Source organism: Cinclus cinclus, chromosome 20, assembly GCF_963662255.1.
Source record: "Cinclus cinclus chromosome 20, bCinCin1.1, whole genome shotgun sequence".
Lineage (NCBI taxonomy): Eukaryota > Metazoa > Chordata > Aves > Passeriformes > Cinclidae > Cinclus > Cinclus cinclus.
The window spans coordinates 3,631,496-3,655,337 of record NC_085065.1 but is presented as its reverse complement, the minus strand read 5'-3'; positions in this window follow the sequence as shown (position 1 = coordinate 3,655,337).

Here is a 23,842-nt window from a genome sequence, read left to right as displayed (position 1 = left end):
GCTGTTGGGAAAGGCAAGCACTGAAATAAAAGACTGTGCTGGCAGCTCAGTGGGCTGGAGAGGCTGTGGAGCCCTGGCTGTGAAGAAATCAGCCACAGTGGGAAGGAGAAGTTAATTAGCTGGAATAAATCATGTCAGTGTGTGCTGGAGCTGGGGCCCAGGAAAGCTGTGGTGGCTGAGGGGCAGCTGTGCATGGGGGCAACACAGCAGGCAGGGCATCCTTTTCTGGCCACACTATCCCAAAATTGAGACTGAGGGTGCTCTGACTCCCTGACACCAGGGCCATGTCCATCAGATCCAGTGGAAAGCTTCAGGCAGTGCAGGTTTAGCCTCCAGGTGAGAGAAAAATGTTGGGGTGTTTGGGATTTGGCAGGTCCAGCTCCCCTACTCCTGCTGCACTTTCTGCTTGGTGTCCTCAGTGCAGCACCAGCCCCCAGCAGGGGATGTGTGACAGGGTGGTGGCAGTGCATGGCACGGGGCACTGCAGCCCCTCTGCTCTGGAGCCAGGATGGACAGCTGAGGTTATTCAGCCTGGAGGAGAGAAGGCTCCAGGGAGACCTAAGGTGCTAAAGCAGCTCCAGGAGAGCTGGAGAAAGACTTTGGACAAGGGATGGAGTGACAGAACAAAGGGGAATGACTTCAAACTGACAGAGGGCAGGGTTAGATGGGATATTGGGAAGAAATTCTTCCCCATAAGGGTGGGCAGGCTCTGGCACAGGGTGCCCAGAGCAGCTGTGGCTTCCCCATCCCTGGAAGTGTTTATGACCAGGTTGGATGGGCTTGGAGCAGCCTGTGACAGTGGAAGGTGTTCCTGCCCAAGATCTTTAAGGTCCCTTCCAACCCAAACCATTCTGTGATCCTGTGCCATGCAGTCACTGTGTGGCTGAGCCTAAGGGCTGGCTGCAGGCTGGCTCCTCCACGGGCACTGGGAATTCTGCTTTTGTGTCCTGGTCCAGTCCCAGGGAGCAGCCTGGGTGTGGGGCACAGCAGGAGCTCCTTTATCCTGCTCTGGCTCTGCCTGGCCAAACCACACACGCTCCCAAGCAGTGCAACTCCGACCTGAATAAATAAAAAGCTCTTCCAATTCCACCCCCATCCCTCCCTTGCCTCACCCCCAGCTCTGAAAGAAAAAGGAGAGTTCAGGAGTTTCACACAGCATCCAGTTTCAGGCAAATGTTTTCTGTAAAGCTAATTGAAAATGTTCCTCCATGCTGTTCCCACTCACACGAGGCTGTTGGGGAGGTCAAGGCTGTGGTGATGTTCCTGTGCACCCCTGGTCTGGGGCTCAGTGGCCACAGTCCAGCACACGGTGTTGAGGAAGGTACTGAGTGACTACAGCAGGAGCTGGCAGGTTTTGTCTGATCCTCCTGGAGCTTTTCAGCAACTGCCCAGCCCCAGAGAACCATCCCAAACAATTTATGATGCAAATCTACGTCCCAGACCTGTCAGAGGTGAGCATGAAATGGCTCAGATCATCAGGATTTGCATAGCATGAGCTGATAGGGATGTGTGGCCCCTGTCCCTTATCTCTCTCATCTCTCAGGGATGCTCCCCTGGCTCAGCAAGGCCCTGAGAGTGCCCAGGCTGGGAGCCACCCCCAGGGACCCGCACTGGAGAGTGTGCAGGAGGCAGTGGCTGATGTCTGCACGTCCCCAAGGATCCCTGGGCTGTTTGATGGGCTGGATGTGCCCACAGGAGCTGATGGGCTCCCCTGGCTGGGTGCAGCCCCATCCCTGCCTCCCTTGGTGCTGGGTTTGGGCACACACAGGGGCTGTGGCAGGAGCGAGGCTCCGTGCGAGGGCTCAGGTTTAGGAGCTGGGCACTGACTTTTGGTGAATTACCTTCACATTCTTAGTTCTTCACTTGCCCATGAATGTCACAACAAGAGAGCCTGGAAAGGTGCCCAAACACACCAGAAAGGAATCTAATTTCTTTTCGAGGGAGTTGCTGCAGAAAAACATTTGAATTATTTGCTAAGCTCTAATAATGATACTTTACATTTGCATTGCAGCTTCCACCTAAGGGCATCTTGGCACAGCCGGTAATTAAACCTCCGAGTCCTTGTGAGGGAGACAAAGCCCTTTTCTAACATTTGACAGACAGCTAAACTTTGGGCCAGGGTCAGATTAAGTGGCTTGCTCGGAGATGTACATTGAGTGTGCAGCAAATCCAAAATCAAACAAGAGCCTAGTGCAGCCCGACTAGACATTTGGGATTCTGCTCCCTCTACACTGCTCCAGTTGGCTTTTGTAAGGCTCTGTGGTTTGATGGCAGTTCCGAGACATCCCTTCTTGGTATTAAATGCAGGAAGGTCTTTTGTTGGATTTAGGTAACAGGGCGAGCTAATTGCAAATTCAATTTTGGTTAGAAATTGAAGCTCAGTCTCCATCACCTTAGCAGCCACAGAGTTATCTCTTAGGACTTTTCTCCAGCACTAGATTCATTTCAGGTCTGTTTTCTTTAGAGCTTTATGGTCAGTAATTAATGGTATAATTACACATTGACATAATGACGGCCCCTGACATGGCAAAGCTCAGGGGCAGGGCACTGAGTGTCGCTCATTGTTTGCTCCTGTTTCTTTATTTTGGAGGGTGAGAGCAGGCAGCTCTGGGCTCTGATAGCCCAGGTCCAGCGGGGGAAGCCCTTCTGCTCCAGTTCTGTGTCCAAAGGCACCAGCACCCCACAGAAACCCACACGTTCCTTTGCTGTGCTGGCCAGTGTCCTGTCATCTCCTATGGCCATCATCATCCACTGGGGAAATCCTGAACGGGCCAAACCAGGGGGAATCCAGCACACCCGGCCACCCACTGGGGGCACAGCTGAACGTGGCAGAGCTGTCTGAGCTGAGGGAGTTTTCTCTGTGCCTCTGGTTTCTTCCTGGGGCTTCCAATTTTTCCCTCAATGTAATGTCTTGGCTGAATACAGATCTGGCTGGTGGGTGTTGGGTGCTCTCAGGAGGTTACAGCATGCAGGTACAGACAAGCAGGGCATGTGATGGACTCTCAGGGCTCTCTTTCCTGCCAGGAGCTGCACATGGCCATAGTTTCACTGGGTAGTGGTGCTGCAGGCACCTGGACCTGGATCTGCCCTCTGGTCCCCTACAGCTTCCCTATCAAGCAGTGGGGACATCCATGGTGAGGATGGACCTCTCCACCCGGGATTATCAGGGACAGGCAGACCCCAAGGACACCTGGTGGAGTTATTTTAGGGTTTATCCCTACTCTTGCTAGGGATGATATTTAAATTCTGGGGTGTTTCCTCTGCTTCCCAGTCATGCAGCCCCTGTCTAGCCCAGCACATGGCCAGTACAGCCACCAGTGCCCCCCGAGCCCTGACAACCATCAAGACAGCCAGGCTGGAGGAACACGGCTGCATGGATCAGACCTTGGCTGCTCTTCCATCCCCATCTACTGGCCAGCCTGGAAAAGAGCTTCCTGGGGAAATCCCACCTGGCTGCTCGGTTTGTGTCTGGGCATGCTGGACGCAGCAGCTGCTCTGGTGATCCCTGCACCGGTGATCCCTGCTTGGTCAGGACGGTGGGACCAGTGGTGGATTTGTCCATGAGGAGAAAGCAGTTCAATCTGATTTTTGGTGGGATCTTGCAAGACCTTGTGAAGTCTATGCAAAGAGGGAAACTGCTTTGTGCTCAGCTCTCAGCTCCCACCAATGTTGGGTCTCTAACTCTCTTTCGGTGTTTCTTGTCCTCTTTCCTATGCTGAGTTTTAGAGGAGCAAGTAATGTTGGAGGGTCAGGGGTGGGACAGCATCTCCACTGCCTGGCTCATTGTGAACTTCACACATCCTTGGTCAAGTTCTCTGCTTTCTCTGTAGTTCTTTTTTTTTCTGTTTTCTTTCTTTCTTTCTTTCTTTCTTTCTTTCTTTCTTTCTTTCTTTCTTTCTTTCTTTCTTTCTTTCTTTCTTTCTTTCTTTCTTTCTTTCTTTCTTTCTTTCTTTCTTTCTTTCTTTCTTAAAAAAAAAAAACAAAACACAAACCAACAGAGTAGCAAAACCTTCCTGTGTCACTGAGAGGCTGCTGGGAATATGTGAGTGAGGCTGGTTCAGTCTTGTTTGCTGGTCTCCTGGTTTGTCCCAGCTGGAATCAAAGTTATACAAGCTGATGGCAGCAATGTTGTGAGGGTGTTTTCCTAGTGGACCTTGTTCCCAGAGGTGGGGATGGGATAGGGGTCCTGTGGGCACTGGGCAGGCAGCTGTAGATTGGCAGTGTGGTGGCGGATGGTCTCTCCTTTGCAGGCAAAGAAGTTGAGTCAGGGTGATGAAAGAGGGACAGCAGCTGCCTAGGTGCTTCCTGAAGAGAAATCTTGGAGATGGTCTGGAGAGATGCCATCATCAGGCTCTGCAGATTCCTGGCTTCAGAGGCTGAACCCCAGCCCTCCCTTAAAGGACTTGGCTCCCCAGAGCACAGCACTGACCTGGTTTTAATTGTTTTTTCAATTTGGTTGATCTATCCATCTCAGAACTTAGATATAGATAGACAGACATAGATATGAAAGGCAGAGAAAACCTGGCAGCTCTGAGGAAAGAAAACAGATAGGTTGCTTCAGCTAGTGCCAACCAGCAGATGCCCTGAGTAATTTTGAGATCCAGATGCCACTGACTGCATTTGCAGTGAGGTCAGCTTATCCCCATGCTGATTACCAGAAAGCAAGAGCTGTGGTGAGAGGAACCATCCCAAACCAGCCACAGCCTTCCCTGTGCTCCAAGACAGAGCCACAGCCTAGGCTGGTTTGTTCAGAGACACATCTGTGCTGTCAGGGCCTGTTTGGCATCAGTAAACTCCAATGATTGCACAGCTAAAGCACAACCACTCTGATCTCGGGTCCAAATTCAGCTTTCTACATTTCAGAGAAAAAAGGAAAGTCCTCTGAAAGACCCAGCCAAAGCAGCAGTGCTGCAGGACCCAGGGATGGGTTGTGTGGTTATGGGTGCTGGCTGCAAAGCTTGCATGGATTATCCTAAAAGGATGATGTGCAGTTGCACATGGGTTACCAAGCATGTACTTCACATATCTACTCTTAGAAGAAGCGATCAGAGATGGTTTCTGCTCCTTTGAGGACCCATTCTCATATCCTGCTCCAGTTCATTATGCAAATGCTGCATCACCTGCAGACTGCCCTTCTTCAAGGACACTTTCTTCCGTTTCTGAGACTGTGCTGGTCTCAACAGGTGGTCAAATAGCCCAAGTCTTCAGTGTCCACCTTCAGAGCACCTACCTGCTATCAGCTTGAAAAGCTGGAAGCCTTGCTGTGCTATCACAGACCAGGTTTTTTTTTTTTCCAAGCTCCCTCAGATTGGACTGAAGCAGGTGCTGAAGGCTTAACAAAAGGTGTTACCCAATACAACTACGAAGGACTATTTAGGTGCTGGGAGAAATCATCTTAATCAGAACTATCTGTAGAGACCTGTGGTGTGGGACTTGGATGGCAGAGAAAGTTTTGGCTGCTGATTTGCTCCCAAAGAAAGTTGTGGCTGCAGCAGTGCGGGGCTGTGGCTGCATTTTTACACAATATGTGTGAGTATGGCAGTTATGGAAGTGCTTGGATTTGTCTGTGGAAAGAGACAAGTGATGCTCCCAGACGCCTTAGGAAGGTGCTTCTATCTGTTGAGTGGGGACACCCAAGCAAGAGGGACTGGACTGGGGAGACCATTGCTGTAGGAGGTCAGTACCTGAATAACTCTGTCTCTGGTCATTTACCTTGCTGGGACCAGGGATGGGCCAGAGCTAAAAGCTTTCAGAAATCCCTTTCCCCTTGCCAGGACTGTACCCATGTCCCCAGATCCTCCACAGTAGCTGCCCAAAATGTGTTGGGCCCTGTCTGCCACCCCAGAAGGATGGGGAGCCCTGCATACCAAACCCAGGGTAGGGTGTGTTTGTGTGAGCTCCAGCAGTGGTGGGGAATCACTGAGGCTGTGGTGAATCCCAAGGTACAGGCTGGCTATCTACCTCTTGATCTCTAAATGCACACTGAGACTGCCTGCCAGTTCTGTAACAGAGCCTATCTTCACAATTATCTGTGATCCCCAGTGATATGAGACATTTAATCTGTGTCTCCTGACTTCTTGTCAGATTAATTACCATCAGCAGGAGTGTTTTCTGCTGTTTTCAGGGGAATCCAGTCATGGGAAAGTGAAGAAACAGCTCTGCTTATTTCAGCAGGGCTGGAAGGAGGAGGGAGGGCATGGAGGTGTTGCGGTGCTGCACTGGGGCTCTTGCAGGTCCCTGCAGCCCTGGGCTGGTCTGGCTGGGTTGATGACCCTAGAGGTCTTTCCCAGCCTTACTGGTTCTATGATCCCATGGCTTTGCAGGCAATGTCAGGAGCGTGTCTGGCTTGCAAGCACATCTCCTTCCCTGCAGGACTGCTCCCGTGCCCTCGGCTCCTGGGGCTGGCAGCGCTCAGCCTCGCCCAGGAGGGATGGGAGCTCCAGGGAAGGGAGGGCAAAGGGAATGGGAAAAAGCCTTTGGGCTCCTGGAGAACGGCACGAGGCTCTTCTCTCTCCAGGCTGTGGGCAGTGATAAATTTGGCAGCTGCCGCAGTGACTGCGTGGGCTGCTTTCGTGTGTGTGTGGCTCTTCCCCGTTTCTCAGGCTGCGGCCCCTCTGAAAGTGAGCTGAGGGGTGGAAACCTAATCCTGTGTGTGGGCAGAGAGCCCATCCCGAGTGCTTTTGGAACGGCTGCTGGCCGGCTTTTTCCTCAGTCAATCTGAACGGATGCTCAGCAGTGGGGGATGCTGTGCGGATGCTCCCGGTACCATCCGGGATCCGGGCTGTGCAAAAAAGCAGAGATAGCAGGGAGATGCTGAGGCTGTGGAGAGAAGCAAGCAGAGCTGCCAAGCCCTGCTTTCTCCAGCTCTCCTGATCAGGAACCCCACCTGCTCTGAGCAAACAGCAGCAGGGGCTCATTGTCACAGGTGTCACCGGGCTGAGCACCCCATGCCCTGGGCAGCAGTGGCACCTTCTCCGCTGTGAGTTGTGATGTGATGTGGTGATGTGATGATGTGCTGGTGTTCAGCACCTCCTCCTCCTCCTCCCCACTGCCTGCAGCCAAGGGAGGTTATAATGCCTCCAGCCAGCAGCATCCCTTGGGATAGAAAACTCCCTTGGGACAGCAAACCCCCTTGGGATAGAAAACCCCTTTGGGATAGCAAACCCCTTTGGGATAGAAAGCCCCTTTGGGACAGCAAACCCCTTTGGGACAGCAAACCCCCTTGGGATAGAAAAGCCCCTTGGAACAGCAAACCCCTTTGGGACAGCAAACCCCTTTGGGATAGCAAACCCCCCTGGGATAGCAAGCCCCTTTGGGACAGCAAACCCCTTTGGGATAGAAAGCCCCTTTGGGATAGCAAACCCCTTTGGGATAGAAAGCCCCTTTGGGATAGCAAACCCCTTTGGGACAGCAAACCCCCTGTGGGCTCATGCCTGTGGGGTGCATAGCAGACCATGGCTGCAGGAAGGTCAGGCTGGATGTGCTGAGGAGGAGAAACTGCAGCTCACAAAAGATAACAACAATTCACTCTTGTCTTAAGGTAGAATGTCCCCATAACAAATCCATGAAGATGCTGAGGGGAGAGCAGTTAGCTCTGTATGGAGTGCTGGAAATGCCTGACTGGGAAGCTCTTGAGTTCTGTAGTGTGGCTGGAACCACTTTGTTCTTTCCCAAAAATTAGATACAATCTAAGATATTTTCCCAGAAAACTCTGTGTCTTTGCCCTCTCCCTGACAGAGGCTGCAGAACAGAGATGTATTTGAAGCCCCTTGGGCTTTTCCCATGAAACATTTGGCTTGTTAAAATATTTGACATCAGGGTTCTTTATTACCTGCAATAAAAAGCTTCTGCTAATCTTTAACATGCAGTGTGTCTGAGAGAAAGGATTGCATTAAAAACCTGTTTATGGGAGTGTTACTAAAACTTGTAAAAAGGAGTAAAAGTGAATGATGACTGAAAAAACTTCACTTTGTAACAGCAAAGGTGCTGCCCACCAGGCAGTGCCCACTGACCCCAAGGCTCAGTGCAAGGAGGAACTAGCACCCCTCTCCCTCTCCAGCTCTGATTTGCAGATTCCCAAACCTGCTGTTTGGGACTCCCCAGCAGTCTTGATTCAAAACTTCTTCAGCAAACCACCCCAGACATGTTTGTGTTGAAGAGCACAGCCTGTCTAGGGGCATGACTGGAGCTCCAACACTGTCCTGTCCCTTGGGTTCAGCATTTTGTGACATTTTTCCCTCTTTTATGTAGTCTGGAGAGGTTTGGATGTTACAAAATTAGGCTTTCCTGCAGCATTTAAGTTTTTATAAATGCTGCTTTTAAACACAATTCCTTAATGCCTTGCGGGTTTTGATATTTTCATTACAGGAGCTGTGGGCTCTGGTCCCAGGGTGAGATGGCAGCACCATACCTGCTGCTTCAATTACCTCATAAAAAATTTCAGTCCTCTAGAAGGATAATTTCATCCCAGTTTCTGTTCAAGACAAGGTCTGGGAGTGTCTGAGCTGTAATCACATGGACATGCCTGTTCCCAGAGTTCAGCTATTGGATTTCAGACAAGGGAGAAGAACAGCATCAGGTGTAAATTTTTTCTCCTGCTATTTCTACTCCACAGACTATTTTAATATTATTTTTATTGTATAGTAGATAAACAGCAAGTGGATGAGTTCCCATGAGAATCAGGATCTATCCACCATTCACAGCAATTTAGCCAAGGGGGAAGTACAGAGATACTTGCATGAGAGACTTCAGGTCTTTTGTGCTGAAATTTCCCCTCTTTTTATGATTTCATTATATTTACCAAAGCTGGTTCACATTAAGCCATGAAGCCTGCAGTGCTGCATCACCCCATGTTTGGGGGGAGGAATGGGAAAGGCATATTTCAACAACATTGTCACCCCAACTGCTGCTGACAGCAGCCCTCAGCAGGGCAGGGGGATTGAAGAGGCTGCAGGACCCTCTTCTGACTTCCTCTGCACGATTGTACAGTGGGATCAGTGTGCCCTTGCTTTCCCCAACACTTTGATCTGCAAGAGGCTGTTTGAAGTGCTCCAAAGCAGCATTTTTATGATAGCATTGCTCTGACTCAGGCTTTGGAGATGCACCGTGGCTCTGTGTCCCACCAGCCCTGGAGAAAAAGCTCCAGTGCACGTGTTGTGCTGCCTCATCCCCATGTGGGAGGGAAATGCCAGCTGCCTCAGATACCTGTACAGGACAGGGATGTGGCTCACCTTGTTGACCTGGGCCTGACTTGGGCACTCTTAGTCTGGTCATGAATCCAACAGATCCACTGACCTGGTGAATTCCAGCAGGTCCCAGGTGGATACACTCTGGGAATGTGATTTTTGAAGGAGACATGCTGCTGAGTGCTGGGACTGTGTGTGCTGGGGCAGGGACACTGAGCATGAGGTCAACAATAGGATGTGTGTGACCCACAGGAGATCTCCATCCATGTGTGATGCTGATGAATTTGGTGACAGACCCAGCAACAGCAGGGTAAGGAGTGGGAAGAAGTTGTGGGAAAGAGCTGATGGATGCAAAGGCATCGGAGAGCTGGAACATCTTCTGCAACTGCAGTCAGGATAATGTCTGGAGGTGGGACTGGTGCCATCTGGGGAGATGAGTGATATTAGACAGACCCAGAGGGGACCTTTCTCTATGCTACATCTACCCCTGGCAGTTACAGCATTAGATCTGGAAGATTTTCTTGCTTTTAAGCTTAGACCTCAGAGCAAGGACCCTTCCAGATGAGGCCTGGAGAGAAAAATTCTTTTCTGTGGTTGCATTTTTGAGAAGCCAAAAGTCAGAGGACTGTTCTTCAAAGGCAGGCCCTGCTCTGCAGATGGGCTGCCTCCCACTCCCAAGCATCTCCCTCTGCTGAGCACAGACCAGGCTGGAGCTGCTCAGATCTGAGCTGCCTCCTGCAGTCATGTGTGAAACATCTGTAGGAAATCTGTAGGTGAAGGGTTGGAAGTGGAGCTGGGATCTCCATGAGGATCTTCATACAGCATTTGGTGCAGGGTGTAGAGGATGAGGCTTTGGTTTGGGGAGCTCCAGCAGGGTTCTCAGGGGTGTTGCTCAGCTCCTGTGTCCCTGGTGGGGTGGCCCAGGCCCTGATCTCCAAGGGTTTGTCACTGGGGCACCTTTTAATGGGATGGCAGCACTGCAGTCATACTGTTGTGTGACCCCACACTCACTGTGATGCCTGGAGAGGCTCCCTGGAACAGAGGCTGGGCAGTGCCAAAGGAATAAAACAGGGATTTATTCAAAGGATTCACCTTGGGCAGTGCAAGGGCCCGGCCGTGGCTCCAGCCAAGATGGACCCAAGATGGACCCAAGATGGACCCAAGATGGACCCAAGATGGACCCAAGGTGGACCCAAGATGGACTCCGAGTCACGAGTTCTCCCACTTGGATCAGTTCTGCTCCATTCCCATCTTGGGCTTCATTGTCCAAGCCCAGCTCCAGGTTCTGCAGTCCCATCCTCCCACATTGCTCTCCTCAAGTCGCTGCTGTTTGCACTTTTTGGGGCTGAAGCTGCAGCGCTGTCCTTGGCTGTGGGGCTGGAAAAGGATTGTTTTGTGTGCCTGAGCTGTGAGGAGAACTTGGAACACTTGGTGTGAAGTTCAGAGTCCCACACCAGTGCAGTGCAGAGTCTGGAAATATGAAAAATAAAACTCAAGGTTTCAACAGGGGTGCTCAGACCTGTGCCCTCTGAGCCTGCTTCCACCTCCTGACTTGGGCAGCGTGTCACCCTTCCTTGTGAGCAGGGTGACACACAGGCTGGGTCTCTTCCCTGGGCACTGCCCTGCTCCAAGCTGTGTGCAGGAGCTAAAGCCCCATGGATGAGCAGAGCCCTGAACCTGCTCAGCAGGAAATGCAGCTCCTGATGGCTTTGAAATCTGCTCCCCTCCTCTGGCCTGAGGCTGGGCTGGGCCTGGGGGGATAAATGAATGGTAAGTGCTGTCAGTGAGGAAGTCAGGGGGTGAGATGGGAGCAGCCTTGGTGCTCTGGAGCGTGACCAAGTGCCACAGGAGGAGTTTCTGAACGTCTCCCTCTCTGCAGCATGGTGCCTTTCGTGCTGCATGGAACAGAGGGAAGGATCCTGCATTTGAGCTCCTCCCTATCCCTCACCAGAGCCAGGAGCTGCTGGCACTGGCACTGTGCCCAAGGACCTGTGCTCCCCTTTCTGCCATGACCCCAACGCTGCAGGGCTGGAGGCAAGCCTGCCACTGGAGGCTGGCTGACATTCCCAAATATCCGTGCCCTGCGTGGGCTGAGTGGCCATCTCCTGGCTGTAACCCCAGCGGAAGGTTTTGGCTCACACCTTGCAGCCTCTCCCTGTTTTCTTGCTGCTCCGTCTAGCTGGGAGATGCTTAAAGGTGCCTCGCTGATCTGTCACAGAGTGGAGCAGAGATTTCTCCCTTCCTGCCTCAATTCAACATGGGATTTGCTGCCTGCAGCAGGGCAGAGGGTTGGTACCCCCAAACCTTCTCTGGCAGGAATTTATGGCACCTGTTGGGAGCTCCCCACCATGGTGTCCTGCCTTGGGGGCCTCCTGACATCTGCTGAGAGGGACCAAGCAGCACACAGGGGCCAGGGGCTGAGGTGGAGCTGAATGCCTCCTTTGACACCAAGAACCAGACCGAAACTATGTCAACGAAGAGAGCCAGGGAGGATTTTCCTGTTTTTCCTGTTGGATGCTTTGAACTGTGTCCTGCAGGGTCAGTGCATGGGGAGACACCTTGGGCTGGGATGGGGAGGGTCTGAAATCCTAGACCCTGGGAAAGGGGAGACCAATTTGCCTGGGAGAGCCCTGAGAGCCCATCCATCTCCAGGGCATTAGCCAGGAAGAAGAATTTGGGGGCAAGTAGTGACCCATTATTTATTCCAAAAGCTGCATCTACCCTATGTGCAATGCCATTTTGGCTGGCTCAGCTGTTGTAGGTAAGAGATTGGTTTGGAAGGAAAACTTTGAATGCCCCAAAGCCTTGGGCATCTCCAAACACTGGTGTAACTTGAAGGGGACCCCTGGGCTGCAAGCCAGCTCTGAGTTTGGGAATCTCACGTGGATGTTCTGGGATGTGCTCTAAGATGCTCTCTGCTCAGACCAGGAAGGTGGCCCCGAGTCAAGAGTGCAATGAAAGTACAGCTGAGTCTGTGGGGGCAAATTTTTGGGGTGGGGTGGTTTCCCAAGGCTCAGTGATCCGTTCTCCTGCTCTTGCACAAAGAGGCCAGCACAGGACCTCAAATCTCCCACTTCTCAGACCTGTTTAAAAGTGTGTAAAAGCTGCTGGGGAGGGTGACAGCCTAGCCCAGGACAAAGCAGGTACAGCCTTGGGGTGGCTTATTACACTGTGTGCCCTCTGCTGCAAGGGCTGCACTCTGAGTTCATTACTGCATGAACCATACAATACAAAAGCTGAAAGCACAGGACTGTTTCTCCTGGTGTAGAAAGGTGTTTTATGCTGTGGCTTGTTTTTATGTTGGTGGAGCAAGGGGCAGGTCATACCTGCAGGGCTCCTTCATAATCCCCAGCTCCAAAGGTGTCTGCAGGAGAAGCTGGGGAGCAGTCCTGGGTGATTAAATCAGCTCTGCTAGAGATGCTGGCCCTGGGCCAGCAGCAGATCCCCCACCACTGAAAATGTGTGTGCAAAAGAAATGCTATTTTGGTGTCCCTGAGTGTCTCAGGACTCTGCTGACACAGATGAGTCAGTCCAGGGTTGTGGCTTCCTCTGGCTTCCTCCATCCAAGACTTACAGAGACACCAAATCTCCCCTTGGAGGTTTTCCCTGCCACCCTTTGCCCAGTCTGGTTATTGCTGCAGCAATGGATTTATCCGTGTCAGGTTGTGAGTTTTAGTGACCCAATGGAAATCCCCACCAGGTTTAAGCTGGAGCACCAGAGTGATTTTTATTCTTCTGCTGACATCTAGTGTGTGAAAACCTGCAGCACAGCATACTCAGTGGGTTGGGAAATCTGGATATGAGAAAAACAGAGCTGTTTCTTGCCATATTCATAGCCAAGCAGATACCAGCATCTTGCTCCAGTTCCTCTTTGGGAGCCTCAGTGACCCAGGTGACCACGAGCAAGGGGGGGATCCTGCAGACTGCTGCTGTCTGGTATTTCCAGGTAGAGCTGCTCAGATTAATCCCAAGCAGAGCACGAGGATGAATTAGAAGTGGGTTGTGATCGAAGCTTCTTGCTTGAGGCACTGTGTTCAGTGGGTGGTGAATGGGACAGTGGAAAGAAGGAGCTGCTGTGTTATCATGGAGATGTTCCTCTGCTCAGGGATGGATGGCAGCTTATCCAGGGGGCTCAATGCTGAGCATCTGTGCTGGATGGGGACAAGAGAGGGAAAGGAAAGTGGAGCAGTGACTCCTTGGGTTTGGCCTTCTCCCCCTTATTCTGTTTCTGGCCTGGTTTCCAAGAGTTATCTCAGGTCAGAGAGTTCTCATAAGTACCTTTCACTGTCTGGTAGTGAATGAGGCTTATTAATGGCAGAAAATATCCTGGTTTGGTATTCCTGCCATCTGACTCAATACACAGAATTTTGGGATCTGCAGGTCGCTGATGGTGCCCTGGAGATGGGGCTGGGAGCTGTGGCTCCATCTCCTGACACTGCACATGAGGGGCACAGTGTAACCTGTGGAGGTGACAGGACACTGCCTGCCCTTAGCACTGCCCCAGCACATTTCCCTCCCTGGTGGTTTAATTTGTAAAATTTCCTTGTCTTTCTCCTCTGCTGTGAGAGGACCCTAGCTGTTACCACTTTATCACCCTTTATCACCCCTCCAGCATTCAACTTGATGGTCTGGAGCACCCAGAATGACCCAAACTCAGGCTTGAGATGGGAAGCTTTGCGCATCCTAAAGTATCATCGTGGATGGAGTGAACCTGCCCTGTGTCCTGACTGGTCTTGTCCCTATGGCAGTGGCCATCCAGTGGGGCTCCTACCCCACATGGGAGCGCTGGTCCCTCGTTCCAGCCTGGGAAATCCTCCTGACACTGTTATGGGACATCTGGTGCTTCAGGGCTCTGTCATGTCACATCACAGGATGGAGCCAAGCAAGTGCTCCCCTGTCCTCGCATGTAAAATGTAAAATGTGCTTTAAGGTACAGAGTGCTGTGGGAAATCTCATGCTGAAGCATTTACACTGCTGTTCACATGACTTTATTTTGTACAGAACCTCTCAAATCTTGCCAGAAGTCAAGGTTTATTTCCCCACCCCGAGGGTATTTAATCCTCATCTCATTAACTTTGATTTTCGCGTACAATTGCGGAGGAGAGAAAACAACCAAAATATTTTGTATTACGGAACAGATCAGACATAAATTTATCCTGAAGCCATCCAAGATGCTTATCAGCATGTTCTTCTCTCTTCCCCAGCTGCATGAGCTTGCAGAAAAACTGGTTTTGCATGGCTTTGGCATTCTGAAAGATGAAATGACTGCTGAAGAAACTCCTTGGGCAACACATCCCTGCTTAGGATGGGTTGATGGTTTGAGATGGGATCAAACTGAGGTACCCCAGGCCATGGAAGGACTTCGATCTTGAAAGGAGAGAGATTTTTTTCCCAACAGTTTATTCAGAAAAGTGACCTCTGAATGGAGTGTAACTTACTTCTGCAGTTAAAACCATCTGCTTCTTGCTTTCAGCCACAAGCAGCCCAGGGTTATAAAATCAAAAAGAGGTGTTAAGTGGGATTATTAAGCCAAATCTCACACTCTCCTTCAGATTCATCTGAGGCTGCATGAGGCACAGGCTGTCTGGAGGCAGAGCACATCAGGGCATTCCACCAGCCCAGTACTCAGCTTTGTTCTGAGCAATGAGTGAAAACCAGCTCTGGTAAAATCACTGTTTTGCAAAGTTGGAATAAACTCTGCTTTAAAACTGCTTGAAAACCAAACTTCTGCCCAAAGGAACTTCTGCCAAACATCATGCCAGAAAAAAAAAAAAAAAACTAAAAAAAAGGAAAGGGCAGTTATTTCTTCCCATTTTGGTACTTTCCATCCACCATTCCCTGGTGATTCCTACTACATGTATGAGGTTAGAGAGGAGAAAATGCCCTCACTGAGACACAGAGAGGTGGAAGGGGGAAGGCTGAGATGGCTTGGGGGGAAGACTGGACGGAGCAGGTGAGTTCCCTGCAGAGCTGCCCTGCCATAATGAGGGCAGGGTTAAGTCACAACATTCCTGGGGGGTCTCAGGAGCTCAGGTGTGGCTCCCTTCTCCTGCCTGGCCTCCAGGATAACAGCACCAGGCTTTGGGGAGAACTTAGACAATGCCTCTCCCAGGAGAGCTGTCCCAAACCTGAGGCTGAAGTGTCCATCCTTGGGGTGCGGGGACATGGGGGGCAGCATCTCCCCTGGGGACACAGCTGCTCCAGAGGATGGTGGTGGGGAAGGCAAAGCAAATGGTGCACCCAGATTTGCCCTGTGCAGGCTCTGAACAGCTCAGAGGAAGCAGCCAGTGTTTTTTGCCCATCCTGCCTGGCCAAAGTATTTTGGAGCTGCCCTGGGGAACAGTGAGCTGTGGATCTGCTGGACCTGCAGCCCCTCCAAGGATACTGAGCTGACAGCTTGTGGATTGGAGCACTAAACTCTGCACCCAGAAACCTGATAATGAGTCATCAGCCCAAGTAAACGAAGAACAAATATTTTCAGGTACAGCCCCAGGAACAGGTTTGATAGTCAAGTGGGAAAGAGTAAGGTTTGAGCAAAATGCACTTTGTCCTTTGCCTTTATGGATTTACTTTCTCCCCTTGAGAAGAGCAGGTCTTCATTTCTAAGAAAACTCTAGGAATGGAAAATTTAATAAAACTTATGGTAAAAGGGGAAAACTTTGTGGTGCTGTGCAATGGATCTTCTGCCTTGCACCTTCCTGGCTACCTGGAAAACTGCTCACAGGTGAGGGTCAAATGGCCCAAGTGTGAGTCCAGGTCTGCAGAGACCCCCATGGCCATACCCTGGCAGGGATCTCTGTGCCTGCTGTTTCCACCTGGCCTGAGATGCTCTGGAGCAGCTGGCAGGGCTGGACCATGCACCAGCTCTCTGAGGCTGGGCACTGACTGCTTGGCAGGTCTTCTTCCACCACTCTGCAGACCTGAGGTGTGAATCTCTTCACCCAGGTAAGAGCTTGGATGGGATGGTTGTTTTACACTCCTCTTCCAGCAGTTTTTAAAGTCATGGATGGCAGGATTTGCATTCATACAAGGTGCACTGCCCGAGTTTAATTATTAACAGAAGTTTTTTTCCCCGCTGCTGCAGTGTGCCACACCTGCCTGCAAGATGCCTCTGACACAAGGATTGTAGCCAAAAACAGGGGGAGCTTTCTATTTATTTCCTGGCCAGGAGTGCTGTGAACTCAGGAATTCCTCCAGGTAGATGTTGTTCCCAGAGTTTACATTGGGCTGAAGGACAAACTGTCTCTAACCAGCTGAGCTGTGAAGTCTGATTATCTGTTTTTACTTGTTTTTTGCGAAGTTGCATCTGAGGGCTTATCTTGCTTATCAGCAGCTCAGTGCTGTCACCAAGTGGAAAAAGCAAATCCCAGAAAATTGCACGTGAGCCAGGCTGGAACCCACCATAGCTCACCAGTACAGCATTACCTTTCTGCATGGTAAGGTCATCACTTGGGATTTGCAACATCACACTGGCTGCTGTGACAGCAAGCACAACAGGCCAGCAAATTAATGGATTTTTTTTTTTCTAAAAGTGTGACTTTCCAGAAGTCCTGATAAAACTTCCCTGGAGAACGTGTTTCAGATCCAGGAGGGACTTTCTTGTCAGCCCAGAAAGAATGAGAAACAGTCAGATAAAAAGGGCATGAACCCATAGTGTGAGCAACAAAGACCAAGACAAGATGCATGAACTCAGCATCCTGGTGAGTCCCCCAAGACCAGGGTCAGGCTGGGAGCTACCTCTGCTTTATCTCCTGCTGAATAATTCCAGGTCTCATCCTGACAGGGAATGGGAAAACCGTGGTGATTACAAGATGTTTTCAGAGCTGCCAGCGCTGTTTCTCGCCCCGCTGCAGTGACAGGTTGTGATGAGGCGTTAGCAGGTTGTGGGATGATCAAAGGCAGAGGGGAGGAATTCCCTGTACAAGAGGGATGCTGGGTCTCACTCCAATGCCACCTTAGAGCAGAGGGCAAGAAATACCGAGGTTTTATGTTTCCTCACATTGACTTTGTGCTGGTCTTTCTTCCCAATGATAAACAGCAGCAGTCAGCTGATGGTGATTTAGTATGTGGAAAGCCTGAGCTTTATCTGTGTCCCTATCCCGGCTCCTTTTAAGTCTCCAGTAGAAATCTCAGCAAGATAAAAACTGTCTGAGTTTGTATCCACACAGGGTAATATGGCTGAGCCTCATAAATCCCAGCAGTGTATAAATATCACCCCATTTTCCTCAGCAAAATCAAAACCACTGGGTACCAGCAGTAATGAAGAGAAGAGCTTGTGCTGCCTAGGATCAGTGTTGGAAAGTGCTTTGCACCCCAAATGTCAGCAGAGATGGGACTCAAGCACTAATCTTGTGGTGTGTTTAGGATGCTGAAGCACCCTGAATCTCCCAGTTTCAGGCAGGAGTAATTTCCCATTTAAATGAGAGTTGGGGCAGCCGTGCAGAACAGCCCTGATGCCTGTTGGCGGCACGAGAGCGCGTCTGACCCTGCTGCACAAGCAGCCCTGTGCCCCTGTGTGCTGTGTGCAGCTCTGCAGGATAAAACACATGCCACCTGCAGATCCTGGCTTCACAAAGACCCTTCTGGTCTCAGTCCCCCATCCCTGTGTGTGGCCGTGGCTTGGAGGATGCAGGGGTGCAGGGCAGAGAACCCCGAGCCCCAGGCTGCTCCCCAAAGTGCTGCAAGGCTGATGTGGGGTTGCCCAGCTGGAATCAGGCCCCACATCTGCAGGTGCTCACCAAGTCCTCCCTTTGGATGGAAGCTCTACAGCACTGGCCAGGAAATTCTCACTCTCTGGATAACACGAGGAACTGTTCCTGCACAGCCAGGGTCCATGTCCCAGTCCCCATCCTGAGAGTCCCAGCTACCATGGCCCTGGAAATGTTGGGGCAGCAGTCATTGCTCCCTTGCCTTTTATTCCTGAAGACACCTGTGGGATCAAAATGATGGTGTTTGCCCATCCCACCCATCCATCACCCATCCATCCATCACACCTCTGCCTCCTGAGCAAAGACAGGGAGTGATTTCCTCAAGTATAGGTCCTGGGTTGGGTGGATTTTGCTGCCCTGCCTTTTAGGGGAAGGCTGGTAAGAGATGCCCTGGAGATGCTGAGTGAAATTCCTCTCACCTGTCTTGGGCACACACCTCTGTCAGCAGTGCTGCAGCACATTCCAGAGGCAGCTGTCTCCTCACTGACTGCAGAGAGAGCATCAGGTATTGGCTTAGGCTCATAAGGACACTTAGGAAAGAAAATCAAAATTAAAACAAATGTTTATGGATTAAACTCCTTGGTAGGAGGCTCTTACAAGGGATTCAGTTTACTTTCATTCATTTAAGGAGAACTAAACTGAGTCACGGTCTTTTTAATTCTGCTAAACACACTACAAAGAAGTAAAATGTGACTTATCTTAATCCACTTGAAAAATCAATTCAGTTTAATTTTCTTGAGTGTCTTGCATAGCTTGCCTTTGATTTTTCATGTTAATTAGTTTTATTGTGGCTGACTGATACCTAGCCTGACCATGGCTTCCCTCAGTCACAGAAAACTCCTGTGGCTGCGTGCAGAGTAGAAATATAAAGCTCCTGTGTTGGCTGCCCAGGATGGAGGATGATCCTGTGCAGGTCCCATGAACAATTGCTCAGGATCACTGTGGTTACGAGGTACCTCTGGAAGGTTTGGGTCCAGCCTGTCTTCCAGATGGGTTTGAATATCTGCAAGGGCGGAGAGTCCAAAATCTCTTTGGGCAAAATTCTGTCCCCCCACCCTAGAAATTCCCATATGGCCACCCTAACAACAGAAAAAAAAAATTCTCAGATGTTTCAAATGTACTCTTTTTAATTTTTGTGTTTCTTCCAGCATGTGGCACATAGCTGGAGACAACCCAAAAGTGACCATCACTGCAGGGGAACTGATACAACAGAGGGGACTGCTGTGAGAAGTGTGCTCTGGGACCCAAAGTCATCTTTGCAGCCCTTTACACCAGGGCCAGGACAGAAACGGGTGGGAAGATGAGAAAAATCCCTGCACAGATCATCGCTCTTCAGCAGGGTGGATCAAGCTGAGAGCAGAAATTGGTGGAGCTGCCACAGGCTGCTGAGAAATTCAAAATTTCCACCCCTGAGAAGTCAGCAGAGCCATAAGAAAAAGAGGCTTTTACAGAGCACTTTGCAGAGTAGGTGAGTCCTTCATCTCTTCTTCCTGCAGGTGGGGAAAATGAGGCAGGAGTTAAAGAAACCATTTGCCAGTGGTTGCCTGGCAGAGAAATGCATCCAGGTGCCAGCTCAGCACTGGGCCAAGTGCAGTGTGAGTGCCAAGGCACTGCCTTTATCCCAGGTACTTCCAGCCTTGGGGCTGTGATGGATAAATGCTTATTGTGCTCTCTGTACAAAACAAAAACAGAAGTGCCAAGGAGGGGTAGAGGGAAAGAAAAAGCACCAAGGCATGGGAATCTGCTCATGGTTTTAAAAAGACTTGGACTAAAGTCAGATTTTAATTTTTGATGGTTTTCCCGGAGAGAAAAATACCAATAAAATGTCAAAAAAAGCCAAAACAAAGTAACTGACTGTTGAAATCCAAATGTTTAAAGTTTATTCTCATTAAACCCCTATAGAAGCATGTGAAATGGAAAAAAAAAATCTGCTTTCTTATGATCCAGTAAGTCGTGAATCATTAAGGTTGGAAAAGACCTCCAAATTCATCAAGTCATAAAATGAAAATGGTCCAGCAGGATCCAGTGTCTCGGAGATGAAACTGGACAGTGGCGCCTGGACATGAGATGTCCATTTCCAAAGTAATGGCATTAACAACCAAATCCCCTCAGCAGCTCTGGGCTGCCTTCTCCACTGCCCAAGGCCAGGGAGCCAGGGGCTGTGCAGCTGCAGGAAAAGCTGCAGTGGAGCTGGGTGTGTATCAGCTGCTGCTTGGAGAGGCTGCTTGGTCTGTGCTCTGAGAAATGCCAAATCACACAATTAAATCAGTCCCTGCTGGTTTTATGCCTTATGGATCTGCATTCCCGAGGGTGGACGGATGGATTTACTGCTATTTCACCAGTGCTCATTACAAGAGCTCTGGAGAGGAGGGGCTGAAAATTGCACCCACATCAGCCTCAGCAGAAGAGGATCTAAGGCTGTGGAGAGTCCAAAGGAACAGCGTGGATGAAGCAGAGGTTTCCTACTGGCTCTGTGACCTCAGGGGGCTTTGAAATGGGAATTTGAGAAGTCTCCAGCAATCCCAGGCACAGGGCAGAGCTCTCCTCTCCTCTCCTCTCCTCTCCTCTCCTCTCCTCTCCTCTCCTCTCCTCTCCTCTCCTCTCCTCTCCTCTCCTCTCCTCTCCTCTCCTCTCCTCTCCTCTCCTCTCCTCTCCTCTCCTCTCCTCTCCTCTCCTCTCCTCTCCTCTCCTCTCCTCTCCTCTCCTCTCCTCTCCTCTCCTCTCCTCTCCTCTCCTCTCCTCTCCTCTCCTCTCCTCTCCTCTCCTCTCCTCTCCTCTCCATGTTGTGCTCCTTTGGGTGCCCCACGACTGGAACATCCCCAGCTGTGTCCAGGCTTGTGCTTGTCCTGCAAGAAATAAGATTTCACATAAGTGAGATGTGCTCCAGTTCACCCTGATGTGGATAAAAGGAAGAACAGACACACAATTCATGCATTTGAGCTGTTGCAGACATGGAACCATCCAGGGACTCAAGTCCCACATTTAACCGCAAAACCATCTCCTGTATTGAGGCTCAGGCTCTCCATCCTCAGCAAGGCCACACCAAATTCTCTTTCCCAGGACCTGTGTGTGGGTGCTGCAGGCTGCAAGAAGGGATGATAGTGGTGACACTGGGTGTAGCCCATGTCCCAGGGCCACAGCTACGGGCAGAGCTGCTGAAAACTCCACCCAAGGCTGGCTCTGCTGCTCTGCTCAGCCCGTGCCTGGAAGTTATATATTTTATTCTGTGTGCCAGGCTGCTCCATCCCCAGGCTTCATTCAGGGATTGCCATGCAAATAAGCCCACTGCTGCCTGAGACTGTGATAATTAAAAGTGAAGTTGTAAAACAAGCACCATCAATTTTTGGTGCACGTCCCCAGCAACACATGGTGATTGCACCGAGTTAGGAGACATTTCCAGCTACGCAGCAAACTCTAAATAGCCTGGAGAGAATACATGGGAATTCAGCTTGTGCAGCGATTTCAGATGTCAAAACAAGTTTCCTTGTTAATATGAAACTATTTGGACTTTGCATTTTAATTAAAGCTTTTAATTATCCAACGGTATTTTATTAGCTTTTATGAAGACAGCTGCTTTAAATGCTATAAGCCAAATCTATGCTCTGAAGCACTATTTGTCCAAGACAGGGTTTCAGATGCAAACAGCCTTCATCTGACTAAATGGGGTAGTTTAATTTAAACTAGAGTTTACTGTCCCAGCTTGATTGAAACACTTTTATGGCAGAGACAATAAACAGCCTCGGTGGGAGTGTTGTGCACCCATGGCTGGGAGGGGGTGCTGTGCCTGTCAGCCCTTCCCAGGTGAGCATCAGGTGCCTCTGGAAGGGATTTCTCTGCCCACCCCACCTCCCTTCTCATGTTGTTTTGTCTTTGAGCACTAGATTGAGACTGGGAGGTCCTGGGGGGAAGCCTTTTGCACCCCTGTGATGGGTTTTGAGGTGCTGAGGCCCTAGAGCTGGTGCTGCTGGGGGGTTCCCCAGCATAGGAACTCAGGAGAGCTGAACTCACTGGGCTCTGGTCTGCAGCACCAGGCTCCAGAGATGTTCTGTGCTTGCTCTGCAGCACTGTGATCACAGCCTTCACCAAGAACGAGGTAGCACCTGTTCATCACACGAGCCACTTGTTCATTGGGATCGTGTTGTTTACAGCTGAACGAGTTGTGGGAGCCTTTATCCTGCCTGTGCAGGAGACCAGGCAAAGAACAGAACTCCTGAATTCCATTGCAAGGGAAGAGCTGACAATCAGAGCAGGTTTCTGGCTGGAGCACAGCCCCGTGCTGAGCACAGTGCTCCAGCTGGAGACCTTACTCTTCATCATTGTCAAAAATCATCAAAGTGTTCTAAATCATCTGTATTTTGCCAAGAAGAAAGTCAAAGCAGGCAGCTTTTGACCAGTGAACTGGAAGGATCAGGGGTTGAAGAGATGATAGCTGTGCCTGAAGCTGAAAGGGCAGCTCAAGACCCTCTGTCTTTTGAAACAAACCACAATCTTGCATGAAAAAAAAAGTGTATTGTAATGGCTCTGAAAAGTTGGAAATGATGAACAAATGTGTTGAGTTCCACTTCAGGTGTTATAGCTGAGTCAGGAAAAAGTACCAGGAAAGCCTGAATTCTGAACACAGCAATGAGCCTGTTTCTTTGCAGAAGTCTCTGTCAGGAGGAAGAAATGAAGAACAAGAAGTGGCATGTTGGGTGCTAGGTATAAATCAGAGCAGGTCAGGTTGAGGAGCACAGCTGTGGTCACTCCCTGGATATCCCTGCTGGGATATTTTTGGGGATAGATCCTTTTCCCTTGGTTCTCTCTGCTCCCAAGGATTAAACCCTGCACGTGGCCAGAGCATCCTGTAGCACCAGCCATGGTGGCTCCATCCTGCCTGGTTCCCAGGGCTGTTGGCAGGGAAACACCATCCTGCATCAGAGCTGCTCTGAGACAGGGCAGATCTTGCCCTAACAGCACCAAGGCTGGCAAGGAGACCCCAGGACTCACAATTCCCTTTCCAGCGAGTAGATGTGTCCCAGTACCAAACCATGGGGTTTGATCCACCCCTTGACTGCCCCTTTTTTGTTTCTTCTTCCTCACTGGGACCTCTAAGAGAAGGTTTCCAGAAAAAGATGCAGTATTCTGTGTCAGTACCCAGCCTTGCTGCAGTCTCTCAAGAGCTCGTAATGATGAAGATTTAATGCAAATCGAATGGACTTTTCATCTTAGCAGAAAAGTATTTACAGCCCATTAAGTAGATGGGAAAACTGGTCTTTTTTTTGGAGGGTAGCAGAGGGAAAAAAAAAATAGTGCTGTGTGTAAAAATGTGGCCACAAAAGGCTCTTAGCTCGAGAAACTTAGCCTGAGAAATTTATCAGCTTTGAGGATGGAAAACTCATCATTTATATATAAAAATATATCACTTTTAATTGCACAGCCAACTTCAGCTTTACTCATTAGCTACTCATGCTATTCTGCCAAGTTACACAGTGGTGAGCTGGCTGGAATATTTTATTTCATATTTCATCCTGGACCAGAAAAGTCAGCGTATGACTCCATCAGCCTTTGCTTTCTTCGGCCACAGGACAGGGAAAGGAATGCAGGAAAATGTAGAGAGGCTGAGAAGCAGGACAGGAAGAGGAAGGTGAGTGAGGGAATGCTTGAATGCCTCAGTCAGGGATGAGCAGCTCTGGCACTCTCAGGTGTTTTTGGGGCTGCAGGGCTCTGTGTCTGCTCCAAGGCTGTGTACCAGGGCTGGTGCTGAGGTATCAGACACAGGAGTAGCTGGGTGAAGGGGTTTGAACCACCTTTGGAGGCCTGACCCCTCTCCTTCCCCCAGGTCACACCCACATGCCCTCCCAACGTGTGCTCACACCGCCTCCAACACCCTGACTCTGCTGGGATGGCCCATTTCTGCACCTAATCACTCACTCCTCAGACAGTTTTTCTTAATGCCTTTGCCTGAAATAT